This window comes from Camelus dromedarius, chromosome 18, assembly GCF_036321535.1.
Source record: "Camelus dromedarius isolate mCamDro1 chromosome 18, mCamDro1.pat, whole genome shotgun sequence".
Classification (NCBI taxonomy): Eukaryota; Metazoa; Chordata; class Mammalia; order Artiodactyla; family Camelidae; genus Camelus; species Camelus dromedarius.
This window is the reverse complement of record NC_087453.1, coordinates 14806385-14822789: the sequence shown is the minus strand read 5'-3', so window position 1 is coordinate 14822789 and position 16405 is coordinate 14806385. Positions and strand designations below refer to the sequence as shown.

The 16405-nt window shown below is 36.3% G+C and overlaps 1 protein-coding gene and 1 non-coding gene across 5 annotated transcripts in view; one reads left to right on the top strand and one right to left on the bottom strand.

Moving 5' to 3' along the window:
• The window catches only part of CHD6 (chromodomain helicase DNA binding protein 6), a 161340-nt gene that overhangs the window by 128467 nt on the left and 16468 nt on the right, over nt 1-16405 (bottom strand). The gene's annotated exons all lie outside the window — the stretch shown is intronic.
• On the top strand, nt 6202-6273 carry TRNAA-GGC (transfer RNA alanine (anticodon GGC)). Its single transcript has one exon. It is a non-coding gene; the product is annotated as a tRNA-Ala (tRNA).

The window sequence follows — 16405 nt, the reverse complement described above, 5'->3', positions numbered from 1 at the left end:
GCCTTTCCTGTTAAACTTTACCACTGGCACATGACTGCTGGATGCTTCAAACACAGATTAAAAGGCACTAGATAAATCCATCTCATTCAGCTCCTGGCCTGAAGAAGCTTCCCCACTGCTTTTGTATAGCTCTTATCCCTATCAGTGATGCCCAACTGTTTAAAACATCAGATTGTTACCACAATGTTCAGATTCTTGAGGATCTAGTCATTTTCTTATCCACACAGATTAACTTCTCAACAGAGTAATACAAAATGAGCACAACTCAAATATAAAAACAGAGAAAGGCAGAGACTTTTTTTGTGAAAGAACATGACTACTCAAATTATTCATTTGTTCCCATCTAAACTGACATTTGATAGAAATAATAAATTCAATTGCTAAAGTAAAAACAGAATGGGGGATGGCAAAAGAGAGGAAGAAAATTATTTAAATTGTTAAAATAAAGAGACACATTGTTTCAACTTAAAAAAAAATCACTTAGCGAAATAGCAGAGATATACTTGGGACAAACGGTCCATAGCGCCTACTGACTCTTGGTTCTATAATTGAGACCCAGGGTTGTTAAGTTATTATGATTTGGAGAATTTGAAAAGCTGTTTTTTATGGTATTGGATACTAGCTATATGTCCTTCTGCTCCAAAAATAACCCTAAATTGTGCAGCTAAGATGGCAGGTGGCTATTCAAAGAGCAAGGAGGTTGAACTTCAAGGCAAAAAAGGTCCAAAGACCAGAGTGGTACCTTGTGTGAATCAGACTGTGACCACAAGCTGCCTGCCAGGTTTCCCTTGTGTGCTGACTCCTTAAGTCCCTCTACCCAGATGAAGGTATCAGGTCTTAGGCTGTTTCCACCACTATCTAAGTTTAACTAAAAGAGATTCACAAAAGGTTTTAGAGTAGGAAGGACCTTCCTAAAGAGAAAACCCTACACACTTGCTCTTCCAAGTGGACATGTTATGTGTGTATGTGTGATGTCTCCCTCTCTCTATATATACACACCTACACAAGCAAACAAGATACATATATATAAGTAAAGATTATCCTCCAGGGATAATAGGACAGTAAACTTGAGCTATTTTTTCTAGTAATAGAGACACTACATAATCTACTCTGTCCTTCTACTAAGAACATAAATTCTGCAACCAAACTGTCTAAGTCCATATCCTAGGCTCTGCCATTTGTTAGTTGCATGACCTAGGCAAATCACTGAAATCTCTCTGCCTCAGTTTCCTCATATGTAAAACAAGGATGTTAATCATGTGAGGATTAAATAAATTAGTATATGGAAATAACAAAGTACAGCATCTGGCAAGCAAAAAGTATTTTATAAGGTCAAATATTACTACTGACATTTATACAACAGCCAAGTAGGATTACAGGAAAAATGTGACCACAGCAGTGAGAATAAATGACCTATATGAATTCAAGTGACCTATATGGATTTATGATCCATAATCCCCAACCAAAGTAATCTTAGAACTTTCTTATACTTGGAGCAAAGAAAAAAAAAAAGGAGTATTTCACAAATGCATGATAATCCAAAAGCAGGAGTCTAGCTCAAAATCTGTTCCCACAAAACCTTTTAAAGACAACTCATTCAAAAACAAATAGAGGGGCATTTAATTCAGCTAAACATGCAACTTTTTAAAAAAAATTGAAGTATGGTCAGTTACAATGTGTCAATTTCTCGTATACAGCATAAGGTCTCAGTCATGCATATACGTACATATATTTGTTCTCATACTCTTTTTCATTAAAGGTTATTATAAGATATTGAATACAGTTCCCTGTGCTGTACAGAAGAAATTTGTTTTTATGTTTTTATATATAGTGGTTAACATTTGCGAATCTCAAACTCCCAAATTTATCCCTTCCCACCCCCTTTCCCCTAGTAACCGTAAGATTGTTTAGTATGTCTGTGAGTCTGTTTCTGTTTTATAGATGAGTTCATTAGTGTCCTCTTTTTCTTTTGTTTATTTTTTAGATTCCACATGAGTGATATCATATGGTATTTTTCTTTCTCTTTCTGGCTTACTTCACTTAGAATGATGAACTCCAGGTCCACCCATGTTGCTGCAAATGGCATTACTCTATTCTTTTTTATCGCCGAGTAGTATTTCATTGTATAAATATACCACAACTTCTTTATCTAGCCAACTGTCAATGGACATTTAGGTTGCTTCCATGTTTTGGTTATTGTATATAGTGCTGCTATGAACACTGGGGTGCATGTATCTTTTCGAATTAAAGTTCCCTCCAGATAAATGCCCAGGAGTGGGATTGCTGGATCATATGGTCAGTCTGTTTTTAGTTTTTTGAGGTATTTCCATACTGTTTTCCATAATGGCTGCATCAAACTACATTCCCACCAGCAGTGTAGGAGGGTTCCCTTTTCTCCACACCCTCTCCAGCATTTATCGTTTGTGGACTTTTGAATGATGGCCATTCTGACTGGTGTGGTTTTGGTTTAAATTTCTCTGATAATTAGCAACATTGAGCATTTTTTCATGTGCCTATTGGCCATTTGTATGTCTTCACTGGTTGTTTAGGTCTCCTGCCCATTTTTGGATTGGGTTGTTTGTTTTTTTGTTACTAAGCTGTACGAGCTGTTTATATATTCTGGAAATTAAACCTTTGTTAGCCGCATCATTTGCAAATATTTTCTCCCATTTTGTAGGTTGTTGTTTTGTTTTCCTTATGGTTTTCTTTGCTGGGCAAAAGCTTGTAAGTTTAATTAGGTTCCATTTGTTTATTTTTGCTTTTATTTCTATTATCTGGGTAGACTGCCCTAGGAGAACATTGCTAAGATTTATGTACAGAATGTTTTGTCTATGTTTTCTTCTAGGAGGTTTAGTGTTCTGTCTTATATTTAAGTTTTTAAGCTATTTTGATAAACATGCAACTTTTAAACATTCTTTTCTACATGACACTTTTACTAAACACAGAGAAAAAAGTACTTTGCATAAATGAGTTTTTCAGACACTTCAGTTTACTCACAGTTTTCTTAAAGTTCTTAACCAAAAATTTTTCATCTCATTTTCTTCAAGTTTCTCAGTCTTCTAAAAGTGTAACAATAGTGAAATAATGATTCAGGCAACAATCAGTGAAGGTTAAATTAGGACCATTAGATTAAAGGTGGACAGACCTGGAAATCTGCAGGTTGTCAGAAAGTCACTCCTTGGATTTTGCTGGCCAAATGGGGTAACACAACTCGACAACAAAGGGCTATGTCAACATGAGCCCACTAATTAATCTTAGTATACAAAGTAGGACAATCAAACATTATAGCTTTCTAATGTGAACAGAAGTACAATATACCTCCTATGAATAATAAAAAAATACGAATGATTATAAAAATAGCTGAGCCTCCAAATCTAACTACCCGTTTACAGGTAATATGGAAAAAGAGTGACATATTATCTGACACAAGGACACAATCAGCAAAATCTATTGTATGGGGAAGGGGAATAACCCAGTTTCCTCAGCAAATAAATGGCATTAAAAAGAGGGTGATTTACTATAGATTAAAACAGATTAAAGACATGTATCAAACAAATGCATTAGGTGGAACTTATTTGGACCTGATTCAAAGATTTAACTGTAAAAAGCCATTTTTTGAGAAAAATCAAGGGAAGGGATTCAGTATGAGATAATATTAAGGAATTAGGTTATAGGGAATTTACTGGGTATAATAATGTGCTTTTCTATCCAACAGATAAACACACTAAAATGTTTACAGGTGAAAGGAAAGGTTGTTTGTGATTTTCTTTAAAATACTCTAGGTCAAAAAGAAAATGAGAAGATACATAAAGCAAGAATGACATGAGGACTCATATTATTCTCCCTATTTAAGTGTATGTTTGAAATTTTCCATAATAAAAACATTTTAAGGGTAAAGGAGAGATGGGAATTCATAACTGAATCTAAGTTTGGCCACCATCCATGAGGCGTGAAAAACTGCAGAAAGCCTTTATGTAAAACAAACACAAAAAAAGCTGACAGTAGTGGCCTCTGAAGACTGTATATGAGATACTTTGGCCAGATTTCTTTTGTCAGCAGAAATTCTCTCTACAACATTCCCATAGAGGTGTGCTTTCCATTAGGCAATGTTCTAGCACCAAGGCGTAAACAAGATGTCTTGATACTAAACTGAACTTTTCCAGCCTCCTTACCCTGAGAAAAGTTATTCAAGGAAACTGACTACCAAAATATACATATATGTATTTTTAATGGGGTATGTATAATTCTAAGTCTTTAGCAGTTTGTTTATACTTTTCAGTTTTTCCAATAGTCATATAAATATTTTTATACAAGCTGAAGAAATACTCTTTAGTATTAAAAAAGAAAAACAAAACACTGGGGCTAAAAATAAGTTTATTTAAACTTCCCTTCTTCCAGTCCCTTCTCCATTCCCATTGTTCCTAACATAGTTTACGATATGCTATTATCACCTTATACTTGGTATCAGAGTAGTTAAAATTAACTGATTATACTACAGATTTGCAGGTCAAATTTATCACTTGTTTGCTTCCAAAACTTAAAAGCTTAATAGTTATCCTTATCCCTTCTCTAAATCCTACTGCATTTAGAGAAGACAGTACTGTTCAAAAGTCATAACCACTAATCTAATAAAGAGGTTCAGTAATTATAGGCACCAAGGCCATGCAAAGGATAATTCTCTTTCATCTGGAGCCATGTTTTGTACCGATTTTTGTTAGGTAAAGGAAAACAGTGAATCCAGAAAACTGCACCTGATCAGCTTTAACAATATTTTCCCAACAGTAGTCTGCCAAATAGTTTGAACAACTCTCATACCAGGCTATCATCATCTTTCTATGATTCCTTTTGGGCTTTACTTATCTATTGAACTTGGTTTGGTCCATAATGGTGGTGAAAGGAGACTGTAAAAACAAATAACAATAAATGATGCCTAAAGGTAAGGACGAATATAGCTTTAAAATAACAGTTGACCCTTGAACCACGTGGGGGTGAGGGGTACCAACGCCGCAGATGCAATCAAAAATCCACACGTAACTTTACAGTCAACCCTGCATATTCGAGGTTCTGCACCCATGGATCACACAGTACTTTAGCAAGTATTTAGTGGGGGGAAAAAAAATCCGTGGGCCCATGCAGTTCAAACCCGTGTTGTTCAAGGGTCAAACGTAACTGAAAATAAGCTATAAGATAAAGTACCTTTGGTTCTAGGGACAGCTGATGAGGGAAATCTATTTCTGCATTGATTTCTACTCCCCTGAGAATAGAAATAAGGGACAACATTACATTATTGCTAGCAAGGTAGAAATTAATTAGCTCTGCTCCCTTTCTGTTAATATTCTGAGCAAAGGTTACTTCCTTATTTAATATAGAAGTAGTTGTACTTATCCACTCTGAGATAGATGGTTTTCAGATATTAGAGTCCTCCTACTGACAGAACTTAGTGTCTAAACATTTAGTTAGGCTTGCCTGTCTAACATGCACTGTTAATAATAACTGAGAAACTAGAATGCAGCAACTAACATTTATTACACTATTTTTCTTAATCATCATAATAATTTTACGAGATAGGTACTTCTGTAATTTCCATTGTATAGATGAAGAAACCAAAGCACAGGTTGTTATGTAACTTGTCAAAGAAAACAGAACCAGTAAGTAATGGAACAATATCATCCTCATCATTCCTCTAAGTTTTTTAGGGATAAACAGAAAAAAAAAAGTTATTGGTAACTTATTCCAAAATCCATTAGTGTCATTAAATCTTGTGAAGTTTTAATTTAATTATTTGTTGAGCTTCGACTGTGTGCTAGACATTATGCTACTTACAAAAAGACACCAAAAGAAGTAGAAAACAGCTATTCCCTCTCAAAACCTTATTGTCAAAGTTGGAGACAAAATATACATAAAAAACTAGAATAGAAAAATGTGTCTTTCCCAATGAAAGAGCTACTTCATAAATTCATCCATGGCCAGGCCTCACTCTTCATCCCAGTGCATTTTTTAGATTCATCCCAGTTGACTATGAAAAACCAGAGACAATATTCCCATAAACTGGGGATGGAGGGAGGGTTGTGTGTGTGCAGCAGCAGTGTGGATTTCTAGGGAATAAAAATCACTCAATAATCTCAATTCAATTCTAACCACACACACAAAAAAAAAAGCCCATATCTAAACATAATTAAAAAGACCATGGCAGCAAGGCATGGGGGTATGGTTCAGTGGTAGAGCACGTGTTTGGCAAACACAAGGTCCTGGGTTCAATACCCAGTACCTCCATTTAAAAAAAAAATCATAGCGATCCAAATATGAATAAAAGACTCTACCTACTGTTAAGATATCATAGACAGACCTGCTAACAAATGGCATTTGGTGTGGGTGCCAACAGAACTAAAGAAGAGTTTCAGGTACAGTGGGAGCATAAATAAAGGAGACAGCAACTACAAGGGGAAGCCCTGATAAGATGACTCCTAGGTAATTACCTCTCCTCCCCACAAAAATAAAATAATTAAATAATACAGTAAAAAAAAAAAAAATTAAGATGACTCCTAGGGATGCTATAAGAAGAAAAGTAAGATCTGGAAACGTGAAATTTTATAACTGAGAATAGTAAAATTAAGTTCCTAGTCTATGATAGGTCCTGAATATTCTATATGCACAAATATGATGACTTGCCTCTCCAAAAAACCTACCCCTAATGTAACAGTAATCTCAATGTCAATATTTAATGTCCACCTCAGCTTCTACTGATCTACAATAATGTCCAGCAGTAACTCAAAAATTACAAGGTACACAAAAAAACAAAGGGGTTACGACAGGAAGACAAAGCAATCAAAAGATCCAGACTGAGAGATGACCCAGATGTTGAAACTATCAAATAAGGAATTTAAAATAACAATGCTTAACATGTTCAGGAATTCAGTAGACAATATGCATGAACAGATAGTAAATTTCAACAGAAAGCTACAATATGCAAGAAAGAGTCAAACAGAAATGTTATCTTTTTTTCTAAAGGTAACAGAGATGAAAAGTTCCTTTTATAGGCTCACCAGAACACTCAATATAATCAAGGAAGGAATCTTTTAACTTGAAGACAGATCACTAGAAATCAACCAAACTGAATCACCCCTCACAAAGAGAGAGGGGGGAAAAGCGGAGTGGTGGAAAGGACACAAGAGAAAGAACATTCAAGAGCTTTGGGGATGGAAAACAAAGCAGAAATAATATTTGAAGGAAAAATGACCTGGTATTTTCTGAAAATAAAGTCATCAAACCACAGATCCAAGAAGCTCAGAGAATCCTACAGAATAAATATAAACAAGTAAGCAAACAGATAAACACAATAAAGAACACATACCTGGACACTTCATACTTAAACTGCCAAAAATCAAAGTTAAAGAGAAAATCTTAAATACAGCTGGAAGCAACAGACATTACCTTCTGAGGAAAAAAAAAATTCAGCACACTAGTTGCAATCCAGAAGATAATGAAGTGACATCTTTTAAATACTGAAAGCGGGGTTAAAAAAAGACTTCATGACCCAGAATTCTATAGTCAGCAAAAACATCTTTCAAAAATGAAGGCAAAATAATGGCTCCTCAGACAAACAAAACGTGAGATAACTCAATGTCAGCACACCTGCCCTACAAGAAATGCTAAAGGAAGTTCTTCAAGTAAAAGGCGTATGATGCCAGACAAAAATGAGGATCCACACAAAAAAGTTAACAACTCCAGAAATGATCAAAATGGAAGTAAATATTAAGACCTTCTCCCACATTTTTAATTGTTTCAAAATACAAGTGTATGGTGGAGTTTATAAAGTATATAAAAGTAAAATATATGACAGCAATATTACACAGGATAGAAGGGAAAAACTAGAAGTATACTGTGTTGTTAGCAACTTAAACTGCATGTAAAATGTGAAATAGTATAATATTATGTGAAGGTAGACTGTGATGTATATTGTAAAACCTCGGACTATCACTAAAAATTTTTAAAGAGGTATAACTAATACATCCATAATGGAGATAAAATAAAGGCTTAAAAATCCTCAATCTAGAAGCAATAAAGAGGAAAGGGGGAACAGATTAGATGGGACAAATAGAAATCAACTAGTAAGATGACAGATTTAAATCGAACCATATCAGTAATTATGTTAAATGTAAATCTAAACATTCCAATTAAAAGGCAGAGACTACCACAAGTTATATAACAAGTTATATATGTTCTATAAGAAATCCACTTTCAAGACAGGTTAAAAATGATAGAAAATAAAATTTCCAATGAAACAATGGAAGAAGATACACCATGCAAATATTAACCAAAAGCAAGCCAGAGGCAACATTAGTATCAGATAATGTAAACTTTACTAGAAACAATATTAAAATAGTCACTCAGATAATGACAAAGGAGCTAATTCATCAAAAAGATATAATAATCCTTAATATGTATGCACCTGACAACAGAGCATCAAAGCACATGAAGCAAAAACAGAACTCAAAAGAGAAATATATAAAACATATGTGCTATAATTAATATATAGTATATAATTATATATATTGTAGTTAGAGACAAAACACTCTTCTTTCAGTAATCCATAAAATAAGTAGACAAAGAACTCTAAGGATATAGAAGATATGAATACCACTACCAACCAACTTGACCTAGTAACATTTACAGAACACTCCACCCTACAAAGGCAGAATGTATATACTTTTTAAGTGCACAGGGACATTCACCAATAAAGCCTATACTCTTGGCCATAAGACAAATCCCAACAAATTTTTTAAAAACTGAAATTATACCAAGGTATATTGTCTGCCATAAAGTAACTAAATTGAAATCAAGAAGGTATCTGGAAAACCCATAAATCTTGGAAATAAAACATGCTTCTAAACAACACTGGGTCAAAAAGAAAGCAACAAGGGAAATCAGAAAATATTTTCAATTGAATGAACATCAAAATACAACATATGAAAATTTATGGAGAACAGCTTATGCAGTGCTTAAAGAAAAGTTTACAGCATTAAAAGTTTATTAAAAAAGAAAAAAAGGGCTCACTTGAATTAAACTTCCACCATAAGAAATTAAAAGGGAGATTAAATTAAATCCAAAACAAGTAGAATGAAACAAATCATAACGATACGAACAAAAATCAATGAAGTTGAGAACAGAAAAATGAGAGAAAAATTAATGAAACTAAAAGCCAATTCTTTGAAAAAGATCAATAAAACTGATAAACCTTTAGCCAAAATGATGAAGAAAAAAAGAGAAAAGACATAAATTACCAACAGAAGGACTCAAAAAGGCATCTCTAGGAATCCTACACACATAAAAGGATAATAATATGAAATTCATGCCTGTAAATTTGGACAACTTAGATGAACTGGATGAGTTCCTGAAAAGATATAAATTAGCCAAGCTCATTTAAGAAGAAATAAAAAACCTAAACAGCCCTTCATCTATTAAAGATGGTGAATTTGTAGTTAAAAACCTTCCAACAAAGAAAACTCCATGCCCAGCTTCAATAGCGAATTTTACCAAACATTTAAGGAAGAAATTACAGGCATACCTCATTTTATTGTACTTCGCTTTATTGTGCTTTACAGATACTGCATTTTTTTTTTACAAATTTAAGGTTTGTGGTAACCCTGTGTTGTCAAATGACAGTCAGTATTAAAAAAAAAAAATTTAAAAAAAAACATAGGTCAAAGATAAAGATCAAAACAAAGACAATAAAATCCTTAAAAAAGTACTAGCAAACTGAATATAGCAATATATAAAAAAGATAATACATCAAGACCAAGTGGGATTTATCTTGGGTATGAAAGAGGGATTCAACATTCAAAAATCAATTCATGTAATTCACTGTATCAACAGATTAAAGAAAAAACCCATATGATCATGTCAATAGATACATAAAAAGTATCTAACAAAATCCAATGTCCATTTATAGTGAAAATTCTCAGGAAACTAGGAATAAAAGGGAACTTCTTCAACCTGCTAAAAAAGCGTTGGTGAAAAACTTACCTTAATAGGACTGTATAATTTCCCCCTAAATTCAGAACAAGGCAAGGATGTCTAATCTCATCACCTCACTTTAACATCATACCGGTGTCCTTACCAGTGCAATAAGACAAGAAATAGAAGACATATAGATTAAACAGGAAGAAAAAAAATTGTCTTTATTTGAACTCAACATAACTGTCAATATAGAAAATCTCAAAGAATCTACAATAAAGCTTCTAGAATCAGTAAAATAGTTTAATAAGATTATAGGATATAAAATCAATATACAAAAGCCAACTATTTTTTAATATACTAGCAAGGAACAACAGTAAATTAACATTTTTAAAGTACATTTACAATAGTATTCCACAACATAAACACTTAGAAATAAATCTTAAAACCCTGTAACTGCTATAAACCAGCTTTAACCTGACCAGTCTCTTCCTCTATACAGAAAAGCTATGGGAAAGCCTAAAATAGCCTAAAGCTTCAGAATAAGCCAACTTATTTTCTTCTCAACCAGCTCTCTGGAAGGTTTTGCCATGAGTCAGCTTTCCTTCCAGTAGATGGTCCCTTCTCTCATATTTTCCCTTGAAAGTGGTTCATCCTGAGAATTCATGCTGTAAGGATGGTTATCTTGGAACTAGTAAAGTGAAAAATGGAATGCAGTCCCAGAAAATTTTAAACTTGCAAAAGCCAAGTTAAGAGTTTTCCCTCTGGTGAACTGATTAGCCCAGAAACTGACAAGCTTTAATAGTCACTAAAATCCCCAGATGACATACAAAACTATGTAAAAACTTGTCTTATCACTAAGCCTTCCACATGATCCTCGCCTCTATTAGTAAGGCAGTATTAGGCACTTGTGTATTTCAAGATATGAGCCTACTCCTAACACATCCCAGACACATTTAATTCAACCACAGGTGAGCCTCTAACCTAAGGGTAGCCAATGCCTAAACAGGCCAACAATTGAGGATACGCCATTTCTGGGGTGGAAAAAAATCCTGCTGGACAAAGTCGATTTTCCCTCAGAAATCTGAAATAGAAGGTACCAAAAGAGTAAGGCAGAAGCAACAGGAGCAGAAGCTGAGAGGTCATGAGTTTGAGAGAAACTGGAGAAGCCAGAAAGGGCCTTGGACATGAAAAAGTTAAGAGAGAACATAATTATGTGAGTAAGTAGAAGCTAAAAAGCAGAGGAGAGCAATAAGGTAGGATGGAGAAAGGAGTGGGTGGGAAAAAAAAGGGTGGAGTGGACCAACTGAGAATTCTGTAAATGGCCAAGACAGAGTAAAGACCATCCAAGAATGTCTGCTGCGAAAGGCCCTGGAGCAACCCTGGATTCAGCAGGGTGACTGTACTTGTCATCCCCTGCCAGGATAGTGCTGCACAACAACAAACCACAGAATTTCGCTGGCATCTGGGTTGTGCAGGCTGTGCTTTAAGCTGCAGGTCTGCTGGGGTGGCCCAGCTCTAAGGTTCCCTTCTAAGGCCCACAGTAACGAGGTTGCAGCTACTCAGGGTGCTTCTCATGGTGATGGCAGAGGCACTAGAGGACGAGCCCATCAGCACAGGCACACTGCAGCCCTCTGCTTTCATCATGTCCACTCATATCCCATTGGCCCAAACCCTACATCAAGGGGTAAGGACAGAATTCCATCCACCATGAGGTTACGGCAAGGGTATGAACGTAAAATACTACTACAGAAGAGTGAAGAACTGGGGCCAAAGATTCAAAGACACACTGCACTGGGAGCATCCGCTCCCCAATGTAGTGTTACCTTTGGATCCTATTTCTTCCTTCTCCTCTTAAGAAGATATCATCTGAATTATTTTGTAGAAATATTTCTAATTTAAAGGGGGGAGGGTCTTAAGAAAGCCAGGAGACATGTCTAGGAAACATGGTAGCAAATGCTCAAGGATTTTCACAGATGGAAGGTGCCAATAAAACATACTACTCTATCAAATTACACTGAATTTCAAATCAGCCTGTTGTGGATCCAACTGTCATAGGTTCCCTTTATCCAAAGCAGTTCAGCGCTATCAGCACCCTTGTGGTTAAAAAATACTTTTCAATAATAGTATTATCTACCTAGTTTGAAAAAAAGGAAAAAAATCATGGATCACCCCCCTCCCAAAAGGTGTTCAGAGCCAAATCTAAGAGTCGAATGAAATGGCAGAAAACAAATAGAAAAATGTGGAAAGTTAAAACATTTAATTTGTTGAAAGTATAAGAAATACCGTTTACTAAACAGAGAGCTTTGTTAAGAAAGCTACAAAAGGACCAAAATGGAGTCACTTGGGCTGAGCCCAGGTCACCAAACAGAGACTTAATACTTAATTTATAGTTTCAACCTCTCCCAGGAATAGAATCTTAAACCAGTCAATCTGGAACTACCTGGTCAGCACTAGTGAGGTAATCAGCTTGATGGACCCCTGCACTCCCCTAAAGGAAGGTGATCTTGCCACAAACAATATACTCTTTGCCAGTAACTTCCTTGTCCCACCCTCTTTTGCATGTAAGTCTTTCATTTTGTACAGCTCTTTAGAGCTAATTTCTGTCTGCTGGATGGGATGCTGCACAATTCATGAATCATCAAATAAAGCCAGTAAGATCTTTAAAATTCACTCAGTTTTTTTTAAAAACAGATTTGAAAGAGGTTTCTTCAAAAGTAAGTAAAATTCTAGGTACACTTTTAAACTATGACCCATTTCAAACAATGAACTTACTCCTTGTTAAAAGAATTAACAATGACTTAGTAATATCTGTTAAAGGAAACTCATTCCTCAGTAAACAGCCAAGCAAGTCAAAGACAACATAAGTATTACATTAATATAAACAGAAATTAGAGCCACAATGCATTCTACCTTTGAATGCTGTTCAAAGATTTTTAAATGCTTACTTCTGACCCAGACCACCCTGCCAAAATCAAACTCATGGTCAACCAGCCTACAGCTAAGCGAAGGAACAAAAGGGCAATGGAACTACACTGGCGTTAACAGGGATGCAACGTGAAAACACTTGGGCATGCCATGACTTCCCAAAGTCCCCTGCTTCACATTAAGCTGGGTCTAATATGATGTGAGCTAACAAATCTCATTCAACTCTGCATTGAGTTCTCTTAATAGTTTAGAAGTTTAAAGTTCTAATTCTGAAAAGAGGTCTTACTTATAGCAACTCTGGAACACACACCATTACAGTAAACACTATTACACTGAAAACCAGATTTCCAGTTCCTAGGTACCTATGACAAGCCTCTTCTGCCACCACAGAATCCCAATGCTGATTAAAACAGAAGCAGACCTACAACATTCATCCTAAAAAGATTCCAACAAAACTAAGAGGTGACTGTCAAAAAGCACGTCTTTAAGAGAAAAACCCCCACCTCTCCATCCTCTCTGTGCCCATCACAACAGAAAATTCAAAATAAAATCCTTCTACAGAAAATAACTTTCTGCCCCTAAAGAGGAAGAAGGTTAAGGTGATCTGATTTAGAAACAGCTCTCTGGTATTCAAATGTTTTGATAAGGAGAATGCCAAGGCTGTTTAACTCTGGCTAATAAAAGAAAAGGGTTAAATGGCAGGACAGGGATATGGTTTGCTCAGCACTGGAACAGATTATTACGAGTTATAAAAGTTATCAAATCACCTTCCTGGCCCTGACACAGTTTAGATTCTTTCCTTCTTAGTCCCTGTTTTCATCTCTATCAACTGATGAGATACCACAGTCTTTACAGTTTTAGACACACCACCAAAGGCTCGGGGTTCGAGTGTGCAGACAGACACTGGAAAATCAAAGACGGTACTCCAGGAGCAAGCCCGGCCCCCACAGGGGTCACAGCAGACCTGGTCTACGGAGTCTGCCCCCTGCTTATCTTGGCGCTGTTCTGACCCCTGCATTTCTCGGGTGACAACCCTCACACAGCCAACAATGTTAAAGCAGGTTCTGAAACATGGGTGTTATAAACTGAACTGTGTCCTCTCTTGCCCCAAAATTCATTATGTTGAAGCCCTCACCCCTAGCACCTCAGAATGTGACGGTGTTTAGAGATAAGGCCTCTACAGAGGCAATTAAGTTAAAATGGGGTCTCTGGAGTGGGCCCTGATCCAATATGGCCGGTGTCCTTTTAAGAAGAGATCAGGACACAGACAACACAGAGAAAAGACTACATGAGGACATGGTGAGAAAGACTGCGAGCCAAAGAAAGAGGCTTCAGAAGAAATCAAACCTGCCACCTTGATCTTGGACTTCTAGCCTCCAGAATTGTGATAATATAAATTTCTGTGTAAGCCACCCAGTCGGTGGTATTTTGTTATGGGGGCCCCAGCAAACTGATACATCAGGGAATACATTTTACTACAAAATCCCACGATTAAGGAGCGATGCTGCATCAAAATCCATCCTTAGGGAATTTTTGATGGCTTAATGGGACACTGAAAGTCATCTCAATTATTGAAAAAAATACCACATTCATAATAAGCACCTCTGAAGTTTTACCTAAACCTCATAAGTCTTCCAACACATCAGCAGTAAAGCACTGCAGAGGGTTTTTTCATTGGCTACAGCAATCTCGAAATTTCACTTCCATTCTCTGCCTTCTTTGTGATGATGCATTTACAACGGTTCGCTAGAGTGGTCATCTCTGATGGCTGAGGTCTTAGGCGAACTTGCACACCAAGGTTTTCCTCAAAATTCCTTCCCAAGGTGATATTTGTGGCATTCTTACACTTCTTAATCAATCTAAAATCAAAGTTATCACCAATGCAGATCTCTGAAGACACCATGCTGCTTCAGACCTCTACACTTTGACACATGCTATCACCTTTTGACCATCTGGAAAAATTATAATCCTTTGATAATCAGAAGACATTTCACCTTCTCTAGAAAGTCTTTCAAAAACCATTTCGCCCCTGAAAGTTGACCAATTCTTCATTTTAGTGATGTGTATTATGTGTAATTACATGTATGTCCATCTCCTTCATTAGACCAAAAGATGGTAGGAACTTATTCATCCTTGAGTCCCAGGCCCTGGCAAAGCACCTGTGTAGGTACTTATAAATGGGTACTGAATAAACAAATGCCACCAATAAACTCCTGCCAACTCTCAGCGGCATAAATCACATGTGACTATTTTGGGTATCTTCCTAACAATGTGACCAGTAACCAGTGCTCCCTAGTAATCTGTGTGTATCTCTCAATTATGAAGTTGAGTAAAAGAAGCCAGATATAAAACAGTATATTTTGTATTACTCCTTTTAAATAACATTCATCAACAGGTAAAGCTTATCTTTGGTGACAAAGGCCAGAACAGTGCTACGGAGGGCTTGGGGAGAAATAATGGATATAACCAGAGAAGAGGCACAAGAGAACCTTCTGGGGTGCTGGAAATGTTCTCTCTTGATCTAAAGATATACACAGGTATACACACATGCAAAAACCCATTAGGCAGTATACTTGATACGTGCACACATTATCGAATGCATATTATACTTCAAAAACCCAATTTCTATGTATGGTCCTCACCTACCATCCATTCAAAAAAAGTCAGTGCTCAATAAAGTTTTGTGGCTGAATGCTTAAATACCTTCTCAATAACAGCAATCAACTATTTTCATATAACAGAAGAAAAACCTCACCAACTGCAGTCAAAGTCGTGCGTTGGAGCTAGGCTATAGGGAACACCATCGTCCCCTCACACAGGTATGAAACTCTGCCCAGAGTTGCAGTGTGCCTGCAGGTGCTACATGGGTAGCAATTTTTCCCTCCTATTACTGGCCTAAAGTTTAATCCCTAGGTGTCCAGCCCTACTGTTGAGGCACAGGATCCCAGTGGCATTTCAGGACACTAGGGAAAAAGGGGATTTTACAACTGGAAGCTCTTTCTACTACATAATTAAGAATCTAAACACATTGGCAGTAATATCAGTAGGAGGCCTCTGTCCATCTCTCTAGCGATTTTCACTTAATTATTGTGCAACTGTTTACCTACCAGACAAACTCCTACTCATCCTTTGAAACCCAACTCAAATGTTAACTCTTCTGGGAAGTTCTTCCTAACCTCCCATACTCCTTTATGTTCCTTTTACTGTTCTACTTACTTTGTTTCACTACAGTCTAAATATTGGTCATGTCTATTTCCCCTACTAGACTGTGATAACATTTGTCACCCTGGCACCGACTGCATGACAGGGCAATTAGGAAGCATGCAAATGTCTGCTGAACTAACTTGAAATATGACTACCACTTAACAAGACTTACCATTTAAATGTCCAACTGTGGAGTTCTAAAATTAGTGGTATTTCCCAGATAAGGCACAGTCTGTACTTAAGAAGAGGGAGTGAAAAAACTATAAATATTCTCTAGGACAATGTTATTTTTAGTATTGTGGTCACCAGCCTCTCAGAG